Genomic DNA, 12,954 nt, shown 5'->3' with positions numbered 1-12,954 from the left:
ACCTTATAAATGCTATTATTACTATTTTTATACTGCTACTACTACTTTTTTTTTTTTTAATCACTATTAGTATTATTATTATTGTCATTCTTCTTCTTATTATTATTATTAATGCTTTTATTGTTATCTTTAAATTTTGTTGTTGTTGTTGTTATTCTCCAATTTGGGAAAATTAAGTAAAAGATTTAAATATCACTAACTCAAGACACTTTGTAGCACCAGTAGCTTGGGTGTGAATTTTATCTGATTTGTAAATTTCAATGAAAACTGAGCTCCCTATTACATTAAAATGTATAGTGTTTGTAATATGCATGCATGCATGCATGCGCACGCATGTGTGTGTGTGTATGTGTGTGCGTGCGCACACGCTCGAGTATCATTTATTCCTTTGTAGACAGCATGCTCATAGTTCATTTAGGCTTGATGATAAACTTTGATAAACATAACTTTTCCTAGAATTGACTTTCATTGACATATCCCTAAAACTGGGCTAACATAATATTGTGTAATTAAAGTATTATCACTAATTTCAGAAACCTGATTAGACTATAGATAAAGACATACCTTATATTTTATTTTATAAATGTCACGCTTACAGTAGCTTCAGTGACTTCCCAAAATTTTATGGGTCGTACCCGTAAGCTTGCTTCAGGAGAAAACTAACACCATGGTGAATGCTCAGTGACAATTTCTATTTTACACACGTGTATTGGCCGAGTTCATAAAGTATTATTATCGATCGTCACTTAGAAAGTTGACACATCCTCATTCGTCTTCTGTCATCTGTTTTTCAGGGATAAGGTAAGGGTCGATATTTACTGCAGTAGTTTTTCAGTTTTGTTTCAAGATGGGGTTATGGTCGTACCATGGCTTTTCTATACCCTCATAAAGCATTTCATTTACTTATTTTACTGTAGGAAGAACCATGTGCTGAACGGTAGTGACCACTGCCTACCGCATTTTCATCTCTCTCTGTTCATGTTGTCAATGTAAACCGGAACATGACTGCATACGGACTATTTATAGTAACGGCTATGGCAGCGCCTTTTAAACCGGAAAACGGCCTAGGCTACCGGGAAGTTGTGGATAGGTTGGCAAGAGGCCACAAACCAGAAGAGACTCTGCAATGTATCTGAGTCACTTTGGTGGTGTTCAGTGGTGTCTGTTTCAAATACACAGATACACAGCAAGAACACCTGCACCACCAACTAAGATCTCCTGATGACAATAACTGTAGTCATGAAACCATGTTTGAGCCAGCACCTTCCCTGGAGTAGAGACCACCACCACCACACTGATCCTATCATTTCTCATGATCTGCCAGCATTCAAGACTTTGACATGAATTAATCACAGACATGACATCATGACCAAAGTCATCATGAAAGTTAAGGTTGAAGATCCATTAGTCCTTCATGACCATTGAGGCAATGAATTCATATCTATTGTCTCAGGCTTGGCATTGGAAGACAGGGCCCAATCCCCCCGTCCACCGTTTTAACCTTCCACAGCCTGTCAGCTATCCATTCACGCCAGGTTGGAGTGAGGAACAACAGAGTAAAGTGCCTTTCTCAAGAACGCAACATCATGTCAAAACATGCCCTCGAACGCTGATTTCAGGTGAACATTGGATCAGAAGTTCAACGCCTCTGAAATGGAAGTATGGCATGGAAAGCCATGTTCGTTAGAAAAAAAAATTAGAGTAATTTGCCCTTGATTAAGCCAGAAAGATAATTCGTGGGGAGTCTCTTTAAGTGAAAGTTGCGAGTTCGTTGATTGTACCGGTGAAAATGCTCCACAATGGGTCTGGGGAAAACGAGAGGAAAGAAGTACTGTATGTGCTGTTCGAACTTAAAAGGAAAAAAAGGTGACATCGCAACGAATACCAGCCACGAACCGATTGCATAGAGCGTGGCGGGCTCAGAATCACTTCGTGAACTGAAAAGGACCGCACTCTCAGTGACGATGATGTTCCTTCACTTTTTACGAACAGAGTCTTCAAAACAAGCACGGTATGTGACATTTTGAATCGAATATTCATTTTTTATGTTTCAAAATATATTTGTTTCAATTCAACAGCCAAGCCTAAGATCTGACAGCTTTGCTTCCCCCTTTTCACCAATCTGACACTGATGACACAGTGAAAGATGACTTATTAGGGCCTTGAAGACTGTTTTGTCCTAAAATTTAGACTGAAGGGGGGTTACAGTAGTGTGTGTCAATTTGTAGAGTGTGTGGGGGGGGGGGGGGGGGGGGGAATTGTAGAGTTTGAATGCTCCTGATATTTTTTTCATACTGATGTGAACAAATATTGCAACTGTTTATATACAGTTTATATTTATCTGATATTATGTTGATTTATATGCAATATATACATCACTTATATACAAGAGATAATTTGATTTCAACAGCCAAAGCTTATACCCACTGCTTACTAATGATATTGATCATATGGTGCATTTAAATAAGACTTGAGAAACTGTAGCTGTGATCTTTCTTGCAGTGTGGTTCAAACCAGTTACGATTCATTGCAGAGTTTTGTTTTTTTCTTTCTGATCATGGAAAAAAAAATCAAAACTTTGTGAATATAGACAGTGCACTTAAATACAGATGTATATCACACACACACACACACACATACACACACACATGCACACGTGCACAACATCCAAAACTAAATGGTGCTCACATCATAAATAACTCAAATTGTTCATTGTTTAGCATTTAGGAATGAATGATACAAAAAAATAAAACATCTAATCAAAGTGATTTTCTTCAAGTCTGTTTGTGTTTGACTCAGACCTGTTTACACTGCATTTTGTAAACAGTCCAAATTTGATTGTACAGATTTTACAAGCAAGAAACAAATGATATATATATATATAGGAAATTTTCTATCTAAAATTACGTTTAAATAACATATTTACCATGACCCAACTAGTGCAGACTCCAGCAGGGGTCTGACATTCCTGTCCTGTGCAAACTACTATCTGCCTATGTGGAGAAAACGAAAGTACTACGGCCGATAACCTCCTGGAAGTAGGTAACCTCCCCTTTGTCCCGCTGGCTAGCGCCCTCTTTTGACGGCAATATGCCATCACCAGCACAGCGAGCAGGGAGAACAGGAAGCGGGGAGGACGGGAGGGTCTTAAATTTGGGTCATGTTAAGTATGTTATTTAAACGTAATTTTAGATAGAAAATTTCCTTTTAATTACACATACTTAACCGTGACCCAACTAGTGCAGAATAGCGCGACAAGGTGGAGGGCTCGCCTGTTTTACTGTCTGTGTGCTGCGATGGCCTGTTGTGCAACTACCACAGAAGCGATGCCTCTTGAGCCATCATCCCGCGGGCGTGTGACGTCTCTCAGGTAGAAGTCGATGAAGGTGGCAGGGTTTTTCCAGTAGGCAGCATCCATGATGTCTTGCCACTGCAGAGGCAACGCCTCTTGAGCCATCATCCCTACCTCTGTCTTCTTTGCCCACACCAATATCCTTAGGTGACACAGTACACTGTACTTTCATGGAATTCTACTTGAGGGACGTCTATTGACTGTATTGTGGGAGGTTTATGTCGCTGTGACAGCAGAAATGTCCCTGTGACAGCAGAAACTGACTTGACTTCGCCTTCTTGTTTCTGGTTCCACGACAATTGAAAATCTTTGCACGACGAACAAGTTCAACTTTCGTGCTACTTATCAGTTGTCCGTTCTTTTTTAAATACTCTTTCGGTTCTTTAATTTTCATGGATTCAAGCGCACTTTCAGTTTCAGCGGACAGAGTCGCCATGTTGCCTTATTCGGATGTCCCAAGATGAAGGGGCTGAACTTTTCACTGACTTCCAGTTTCCTAATGAACAAGGTCGAATTTGAGACATTTTTCTGATTTTAACCTCATGTCAAGGTCAACAGTTTTAGTATGTATTTATCACACAAATAAGAAAATACTGACATGCCTCGACTGTGCACATACATAGACACATGTGTGTGCATTTTTGTGCATACACACATGCACACACACACATGCACAAAAACATACGTGCACATAAATCACACATACATGTACGCTGATTGTGCACTCTGACTGTGCGCATACATAGACACCCATGTATGAATGCATGGGCACACACACACACGTATACATGTGCACATACAGTTTCAGTTTCTCAAGGAGGCATCACTGCATTCAGACAAATCCATATACGATACACTACATCTGCTGGGCAGATTCTTGACCAGCAGCATAACCCAACAAGCTCAGTCAGGTCTTGAGTGCATGCATAAATGTGCGTACCTATCAGAATGGATTTTTTCTACAGAATTTTGCCAGCGGACAACACTCATTGCCATGGATTCTTTTTCACATGGGACCTTGGTTTATCGTCTCATCTGAATGATTGGATGCTAGTTTGATTTGAATCATACACAAATGCACAAATGTATATAAGTTTGTGCAAGAATATGCAAAACATACAGAACAACACAACAACAGACTGTAACAATTTTCTGACTGTTTCATTTTATTCTTGTCTGTTTTCGGTGACAACATTTCACATGTATATACACAGTAACAACATAAAAAAAAGAAGAAAAAAAAAGAAAGAAAGAAAGAAAGAAAAAAGAGGTTTTCTCTTGTCTATAATCATGTGGTAATCCCTATACAGGGCAACAATCCACAATGGAAGGGGTCCTATGAAATCAAAAGAAAAAGGCAAATACAAGTACTGATAATTCAATTTAACACTACAAAAGTATTTCCATCAATGTTTCAAATATTCTTGTTTGATTTTTGTGATACAGTGTCAACATGATGAAATCCTTCTAGTTTTACATTCAATGTAATTCACTCTACTTATAGACAGAAACATAATTTTTTATTAATAAGTTATCTGTTCCTGTATCACTTTACCTGAACAAAGCAGTACAGATTTAAATTCCTCCAAGCATTGTAATTTGGATATCTCTCCAAATTCTGTATGCTAAGAAATAAAATTAGTACATTAAACTGAACATAATACAATGTGCACACACACACGTACACATTCCAATTAATTTGATGTTTCATTGGCCACTCTAGTAACATTTTCTTTCACCCAACAATGGATGTGGGTGCATTTAAAAAAAAAATGCTAATGCAGTAAACAAAAGATTAAATAATTCAGTATGATGAAACGAAACTGGGTTGTGGTCTGATAAAAGGATGTCAACAGTTCCTATTGGACATGAATGCTTCACGTGTACATGTGTGTGTGTGTGTGTGTGTGTGTGTGTGTGTGTGTTTCAGTTTCAGTTTCTCAAGGAGGCGTCACTGCGTTTGGACAAATCCATATACGCTACACCACATCTGCCAAGCAGATGCCTGACCAGCAGCGTAACCCAACGCGCTTAGTCAGGCCTTGAGAAAAAAAAAATATATATATAAGCTTACATAAATAAATAAATAAATAAATAATCATGATATTAAAAAAAGAAAAAAGAAAAAAGGTAGTAGTAATGAAAATAATGATAAAATAATAATAATAAATAAATAATTAAATAAATAAGACAACAATGATGATAAATAAGCAAATAAATATAAAACATGAAGACACACATTCACACATACACCCACACATGCATAACAGATATGCCCCCAAAACGCAGTTTCACAGATATGAAAGCACAGTCAAATACATATAAACGTACATGAGATCCAACACACACACACACACACACACACACTCACACACATACACCACAAATTACCCTGCACCTCCTCTACCCCCTCCTCCACACACTCATTTCTAGTCTATGTATCGCAGCTTCCACAGCACACACACACACACACACACACACACACACACAAACAAACACGCACACGCACAAACAAACACGCACACGCACACACACAGATGAACGCTTACTTGTACAAGCACACACACACACACGCCCATATTTCCCACCCCCAACCCCACACACATATATACAAAGATATATATATATATATATATATATATATATAATATATACGTTCCAATATCCTGTTGCTCCCACAGTGTAGGCATGCATACACTCACATACCTCATCCTCTACCTCACCTCCCTGCACCCCCACCTCCCCCTCACACACACACACACACACAACACACACACACACACATGCACAGAACTCTCCTGACACTTGTGTACACTTACACTCTCACGCATGTACAAACAGACTCAAAAACACAGACCCACACATGCACACAAACACACACATACACACACGCACAGAGGCTGCCACTGATTGGCCGCAAGAGGGATGGGAAAAGATCTCTGATGCCAAGAACGTGGCGTCTAGTGTGTTGCTCAGTCTATTGTATTTGGAAAAGCCCACAGAGACTCTGTTCCGTTTTGAAGAAATTTGCGCAATGTTGGTTTGGAAATGATGCCGATATTTGTTTGATTTTCATGTTAGACTTACGGCCGCTCCCTCTCTCTGCTTTTATTTCTTTGAGGCGATCGATGGTGTGATGGCCTTGTACCTGTTCTTTTTGATATTCTTTGACTTTTCTGAGGATTTCCGATTTTCCTAGATGCAGGCCGCTCGTTGGTGTTGCGTTACCAGCAAGTCTGTCAGCTCGCTCATTTCCCTTAACTCCTGCATGTCCCAGGCAGTAAGACCATGTGAGTTTTTTAATCTGAAAGTTGCGCATTGCCTTATGCCACTCTGGGCTTCCCATTCCGTTTTCAGTTTTCTGTATGAGGTTCATTGAGTCGGTTAGAATCATGGCATGTTGGTTTCCGGGCGTATGGATGGACGATAGCCTCTGGAGGGCATGTGTCACAGCTTCAACTTCCATCGTTAGGCTGGAGGTTGTGACTTTGTAGGCAGCATTCTCTTCCCTAACTGTTTTTCCACTTTGTTTCGCAGTGAATCCCCAGCCGGATTGGTCTTTGGTGACTGAGCCATCTGTGTATATGATGATGTCCTCTTCTTTACTGTTTTCTTCTATGAGTAGCTTCACTTCCGCATCAGTTTTGCCCTCTGGCCATTCCTGACAATGTCTTCCTAGAGTGGGTGAAATGGCTGTGTTGAATAGATGGTTGAGGTTTTCGGGGTTTTTCTCCCATTCTTTTGTTTCTTTCAGGTCTTGTAGTCGGCATACTAGCTGGATTGTGTCTTCTGCTTGCCCCATCCATGATCTTCCTCGTCCTAGACGGTTGCCTTTTGGTTCTTTGACTGTGTCATGCAGTGGGTTTTGAGGGTTTTCTAATGCTTTGAAGTAGGTCTTGACCTGTTCTAACTTGTTTCTGGCCTGCACTGAAGGAAGGTCAAGCAGGTATCGCATGGTTTCTGTGGGCGTGTCTTTTGTTGTGTGTGTGTGTGAGAGAGAGAGAATATGAACATACATGAGCATCTAATATGTGTGTGATGCACATATGATGCATGTGTTGTGTGCATGCTTGCATGTGTTCACACATTCAGCCATATGCACATATGGAACATGATAAAATCCAGAAAATAAAATTTGAAAGCCTTCACAAAGTCTCATGTGAGTGACAAGATGGGGAAAAAATTGTCCCCATTCATATACCTAAACACACAGTTATCTAACCAATGAAGATCATTTGGAAAGGTCAAATGTGAGACACTGTGAATATCAATCATTAATTCTCACCAGCATGCGTGCATGCATGTGCACACCCACAACCACACATACAAATATACAAACACCCCCATCCACCCACATACACACACACACACATAAACAGATGACCCTAACATCCAATAAAACCAATCAAATGTAAAAACAGCAAGCAGTCACAGTTTCTGGGAGCCTGTGCTTTTGTGACAGCATTTTTTGGCATGCCTGGAGAGGTCGCTCTTATAAAAATACCTCCTGGAACACCATGAACACTGGTAGTTCTTCACACCATCATGGGCCCCCATGTGACCCATGTAGTGGTCCTTGAGAAGGAAGCCCATCCCACACACATGGCAGCGATACCGAGGCTTGTCCATGTGTCGGATTCTCACATGGCATTGCAGATCACCTTGGTAGGTGTACTGGGCACTACACATTGTACACACCCATCTCTTCTTCTGCAGTGGGTGGCCTGTGGACACCAAGTTTTGCTCACGTTGTGAGGTAGAAGCTGGAACCTGAAAGGTGTGATGCTGACTGAGAGTACTTTTGGCAGGCCGTGGTTGGCTGCTGGAGATGTGAGGGTGAATGAAGACAGGCTGAGAATGACCCGTGGATTGGTAACATGGGTCAGCAAAGTCAGGAGTCTGGCCATCTGACTGGAAGGACCATTCAAACAAAAAAGGAGAATGTTTATCTTGTGCGTCCGATTTGCAGAAAGTCACTGGATGGTCAAAATACAGCTGAGGAGTGTGACTGGTCATCACTGAGGCATTTGTCTTGTGGACAAAAGTGTTACTGGTGACAGCCAGTTTATTTTCTGGAAGCCAGCAACAGAATAATATCATTGGTGTCTCATTTAACATTACTGGCGTTGTCACTTTTGCAATGGAAAAAAATAATGACCTTAACAAGGGAAACACACTTAAACTGTGATACATTGCCTTTCCATTAATTTTCTGCAGATGCATCCCTGAAATCTATTTTCTCTCCAAATCTTTTCTTCAGAATAAACATGTTTTATCTTAATTACTTAAAAATTCTCCTGAAAGAAGTTTTGTATATTTATTTTTTATTCCTTCTTGAATTTCAGTTTCAGTTTCAGTAGCTCAAGGAGGCGTCACTGCGTTCAGACAAATCCATATACGCTACACCACATCTGCCAAGCAGATGCCTGACCAGCGGCGTAGCCCAACGCGCTTAGGCCTTGAGAGAAAAAAAAAAGAAAAAAAAAGAGAGGTGAATAAATAATAGATAAGCGTACATAAGTAAATGAATATATAAATAAATAAATAATAATTATAATATGAAAAAAAGGTAGTAATAATAATAATAATAATCCTTCTTGAAGAAAATATATATAGACATGAAACTGTTACTCCACGCACCAAGCGATTCATTCAAATGCAAACTTGAAAAGAGGAAAGACTGACAACAAAATAATACAGATTAGCAAGCGTGTTATGAAATACAGACCCATGTTCAAAAGCTTCCTATCTTCTGTGTATTACACTGTTTGCATCATTTTAATTTTTACACTTTCATGACTGATAACTGAGAAGTGATTTTAGAGGGATTTTAATATTTGGATGGGCAGTAACAGTCACAACAAATGTATTATTTCATTGTTTTATTTTTGATTAAAAAAGTTTTTGCATCCCAAACCCGAACCCTTCTCATTAAATACAATGTCAGTTTACCTCCAGATGCTATTTCCACAGGGCAGGAACACAAAAAGACTAACAGTAAATTAAGAAACAACAACATATATATCTATGTACATATTGTTTCATAGCGAAATCAGACATTTTAACAATCTGGGATCACTGGATGAACAAAACTGAGTTTATCCTACTTATTTTGAATCTATAGTGGTTCAAGTACAAGATTGTATTCATTCTTATCAGTTAGGTCTATACTGGTTGTTTGTTCTTGCTTGTTTAAGCAGTTTAGTCTTGTGCCTTTTCTCCCTGTTTTCTGTTAATCTTGATGATTTTCAGCATTCACGACGCCATCATTCTGCACATTCAGTTCACTGTTGTGAGTGACAAAAAATACAGAACTTCCATATTTGTAGATACGTATCAAGGTTCCTTTTTGGTCAAAACTATATTTCACACATGATTAAGAACATCTGTACTTTTTCAAACATCAAATCTCTGGAACTTGAAAACAAATTGGGAGAAGTGGAACAACAGGGAAGGTTAAAACAGAACTAATATCAGGTGCAAAAGTTTGCCGTTGCCTATTGAAAAAACCCCAAATTCTGCTCAAACTTCGTAAAGCTATACAAATTAAACATTTGCAACAGATTCCGACTGTTTTTGTCTCAAATTCTGTAACAAAACTGACCTGATGCAAAAGAATTTGTTATATGGAAAAATAGAATTAAGTTCTTGTTTTCTTTCCCCCCTTCGAACCCATTCTCTCATCCACATAAAACAGAAATAAGATTAAATCTTGACTGGGAGTCAACCACTGATATATATATACAACATACATATGTCTATGGAGTCAACAGATCTTATCAGCTACTAAGTCTTTCCTAGGTATCCCTGTGCATACTTTTCTGTGTCTGCACATGTTGGTTTGGTAAGTGAACATCTTGGGACAGCTAGGGCATTTGAACCCTTTCACTTTCTTATGACTGTTCATGTGGCCAATGTAATTCGTATTCGACATGAACCCAGCACTGCAGATTTCGCACCGCACAACCGGACTGTCTATGTGGCGAAGTCGGACATGACGTCTCAGAGACTCCATAGTTTGGTAAGTTAAAGGGCAACTCTCACACAGGAACAACTGTTGATTGGGAAATGTAGAGACTGGCACTGTAGTTTCTTGATGATTGCTTGGCCAGGTCTGTTGGCGAGTGTCTTCAAGAATGCTGGCTGAGAAAAGCTGTTCACATTTGTTGTTTTGTGATGAAGTCGTCATCTTGTTTTGGGGTGAGATCACTTCAGGTAACCAGCTTCGGTGTTGTTGCCCTGGGTTTGGAGGAAAAACAGATTATGATTATATTTTTTTCTGAAACCAGTGGCAGTTATGAATATAAAATCAAAAACAGCCATGATGTCATCAGGAGGGGATCTTGGTGGGAGGGGGGTATTAAGGGGGACACATCCATACACCCCCACTCTTCAAATACAGAATCAAGAAAAGGTTGCTAAATTCTTACAGATACCAAAAAGATTTCCTAAAAAAAGAAAAGAAAAAAAGAACAAATAAGATGGCACTTACCTTTTCTTTTTTCATTTATTTTAAACTCCCTTCATCATATTCTTTCTCCTCTTTCTTCTTTTGAATGACCCCTCAACCCATCCCTTTCCCCTGTACTTGTGAATTTCAAGATGATGAATGTGGTATCTCTTTCTGCATCTCTCTCTGTATTCCAGTATGTACATTCCTTCTCCATCCCACAATGTTTCAATTTTTTTTCTTCTTTCTTCTTCACCCATGATACCTCTCCCTTAGCAAAATCTATATTCCTTTTATCTATTAAAAAGTATCTTGAAAATGTTATTTCATAATTTTTATTTTTATTTTATTTAAAAAAAAATCAATTTAGTTTTTAAGCTCACTACCTTGCATGAAAAGACTGCAAATAATCAACCAACCAACCAACCCGCCACTATGCCTTTGTTACGGGCCATTTCATAAAAAAAAGAAAAAAAAGAAGAAAAAGTGCCCAAATTCTTAGTCCAGACAGACATAAAAAGTGAAAGGAAAAAAAACCCACAAAAGGCTGAATAACAGCGAAACAAAGACGGTGATAGAAAAGAGAAAACACAAAATGTAAGGCGGTGATATTCATAATGGAAAAAAAAAAAAAAAAAAAAAATCCCAAGGCATTTATATGGGGAACAATTTTTCTTAACTTTCCATGTCATCTGTATTCATCAGATCAATTATTCTCTGAAACTCTTTTTCTGCACTCTTGCAAGTTGTGTCAGCCTGGGTTCACATGACTATTTGTTGATCAATGGAATTAGGTTTTGTCCAGAGAAATTGTTGAATGATGGATTCCATCTTATGAACGAAAAAAAAAAAAAAAAAAAAAAGGGAGAAGAATGATGGATCACTGTGCGTGGTTTCTTGGGCCTTCTTTTGTGTTTGTGTGTATGAGTGGGCTTATACATAACCAGATAGGTTACCAGACAGGTGAGAAACTGTTTGGCCACCACAGCGGATGTCTTAGGCCTTTCTGAATTTATTCCTAGAAATGAGCAGTGTGGGAGTAATGTTACTGAAACAGTGTAGCTGATGATGGCGCAGAAAAAAAACCATCCTATGGGTATCATCTCCAGGAATCATTTTGTTCTTCAATGAGATTTTGTGACTCCATTTTTTTTTTCAGCTACTGCAAGATCGCCCTACCTGCCAGCAAAGAAGACTTGGACAGTCTAACTCTGGAGAATTTAGCTAGACTCCAGAAGTATTGAGGTGAATGCATGGCATATGTAATGAATATTTATGTTTCCATAACCCCTGAATGCTGACATGGATTGTGATTTTTAATTTGTATCAAATAGCTGATCTTCTCCATGCATTCATGCACATAAGAGGGTGTGAAGACACTATAGCTGAACAGTATTTTGAGCTGGGTGATTGGAAAAAAATCACAACCTGTAACCCATCAGCACTGCCACTCACCTCATAGATCCATCAGATGTCAGTCCTGTGCTCTGTATCACTTTGATAGTGACTTACTGCATCCATTATGTGTGTGTGAGTATGTGTGCGTGTGAGTGTGTTTCCACATGAAACAAGCTTTTTGATGATTTGTGCTCTAAATAATTTTTTTTAAATAAATTTTTGTTTAACATTCAAGTTTGCAACATATAGATTTAATTCTGCAGATAGTTTTTATGTACACTTTGTGTTTTTGTGTCCATGCAGATTGCGTGTTTTTATGTCCATGCAGATTGTCTGCACGTGCATGTGTGAGTTTGCTTTAACTTGCAAATGACTAAGTGCTTTCTTTGCAGGTTTTTCTACAGCTGGTTTAGAACAAGGTGAAGTAACAGACCTCGATCTCCACCCCTGCAAAGAAAACTAAATGTACAACAACTAGACAAAAACATCAAAACAATTCAAATGACATTTTTTCTATTTCTGTCTCTGGAATTAAAACTGAGAGAGTAAAATTCATCTTTGTCTGATCACGTTGCTTATCTGCGTAAAAAAAAATTCTCAAAAAGTCTTTCAGCTATCTACAACATTTTCTTAATATCCATGCTCATAAAAAGTTCTTTCAAGCACATCTCCAATCAATTGTAGATTATGCCTTGACAGTATGGGCTTCAGCAAATGAAAACATACCAAAACCTTAAAACAGGTTGTATAAACA

General features: G+C 38.7%; 1 long non-coding RNA gene across 1 annotated transcript; it reads left to right on the top strand.

Moving 5' to 3' along the window:
* The first annotated feature begins 1,142 nt into the window (after positions 1-1,142).
* On the top strand, positions 1,143-12,728 carry LOC143293416 (uncharacterized). The gene is made up of 3 exons (XR_013056773.1): positions 1,143-2,011; positions 11,962-12,047; positions 12,593-12,728. It is a non-coding gene; the product is annotated as an uncharacterized LOC143293416 (long non-coding RNA).
* Positions 12,729-12,954: the final 226 nt, after the last annotated feature.

The sequence above is a fragment of the Babylonia areolata genome, chromosome 19 (genome assembly GCF_041734735.1).
Source record: "Babylonia areolata isolate BAREFJ2019XMU chromosome 19, ASM4173473v1, whole genome shotgun sequence".
Classification (NCBI taxonomy): domain Eukaryota; kingdom Metazoa; phylum Mollusca; class Gastropoda; order Neogastropoda; family Buccinidae; genus Babylonia; species Babylonia areolata.
Note: the sequence above shows the minus strand (reverse complement) of the source record. Positions and strands in the feature narration are given on the sequence as shown.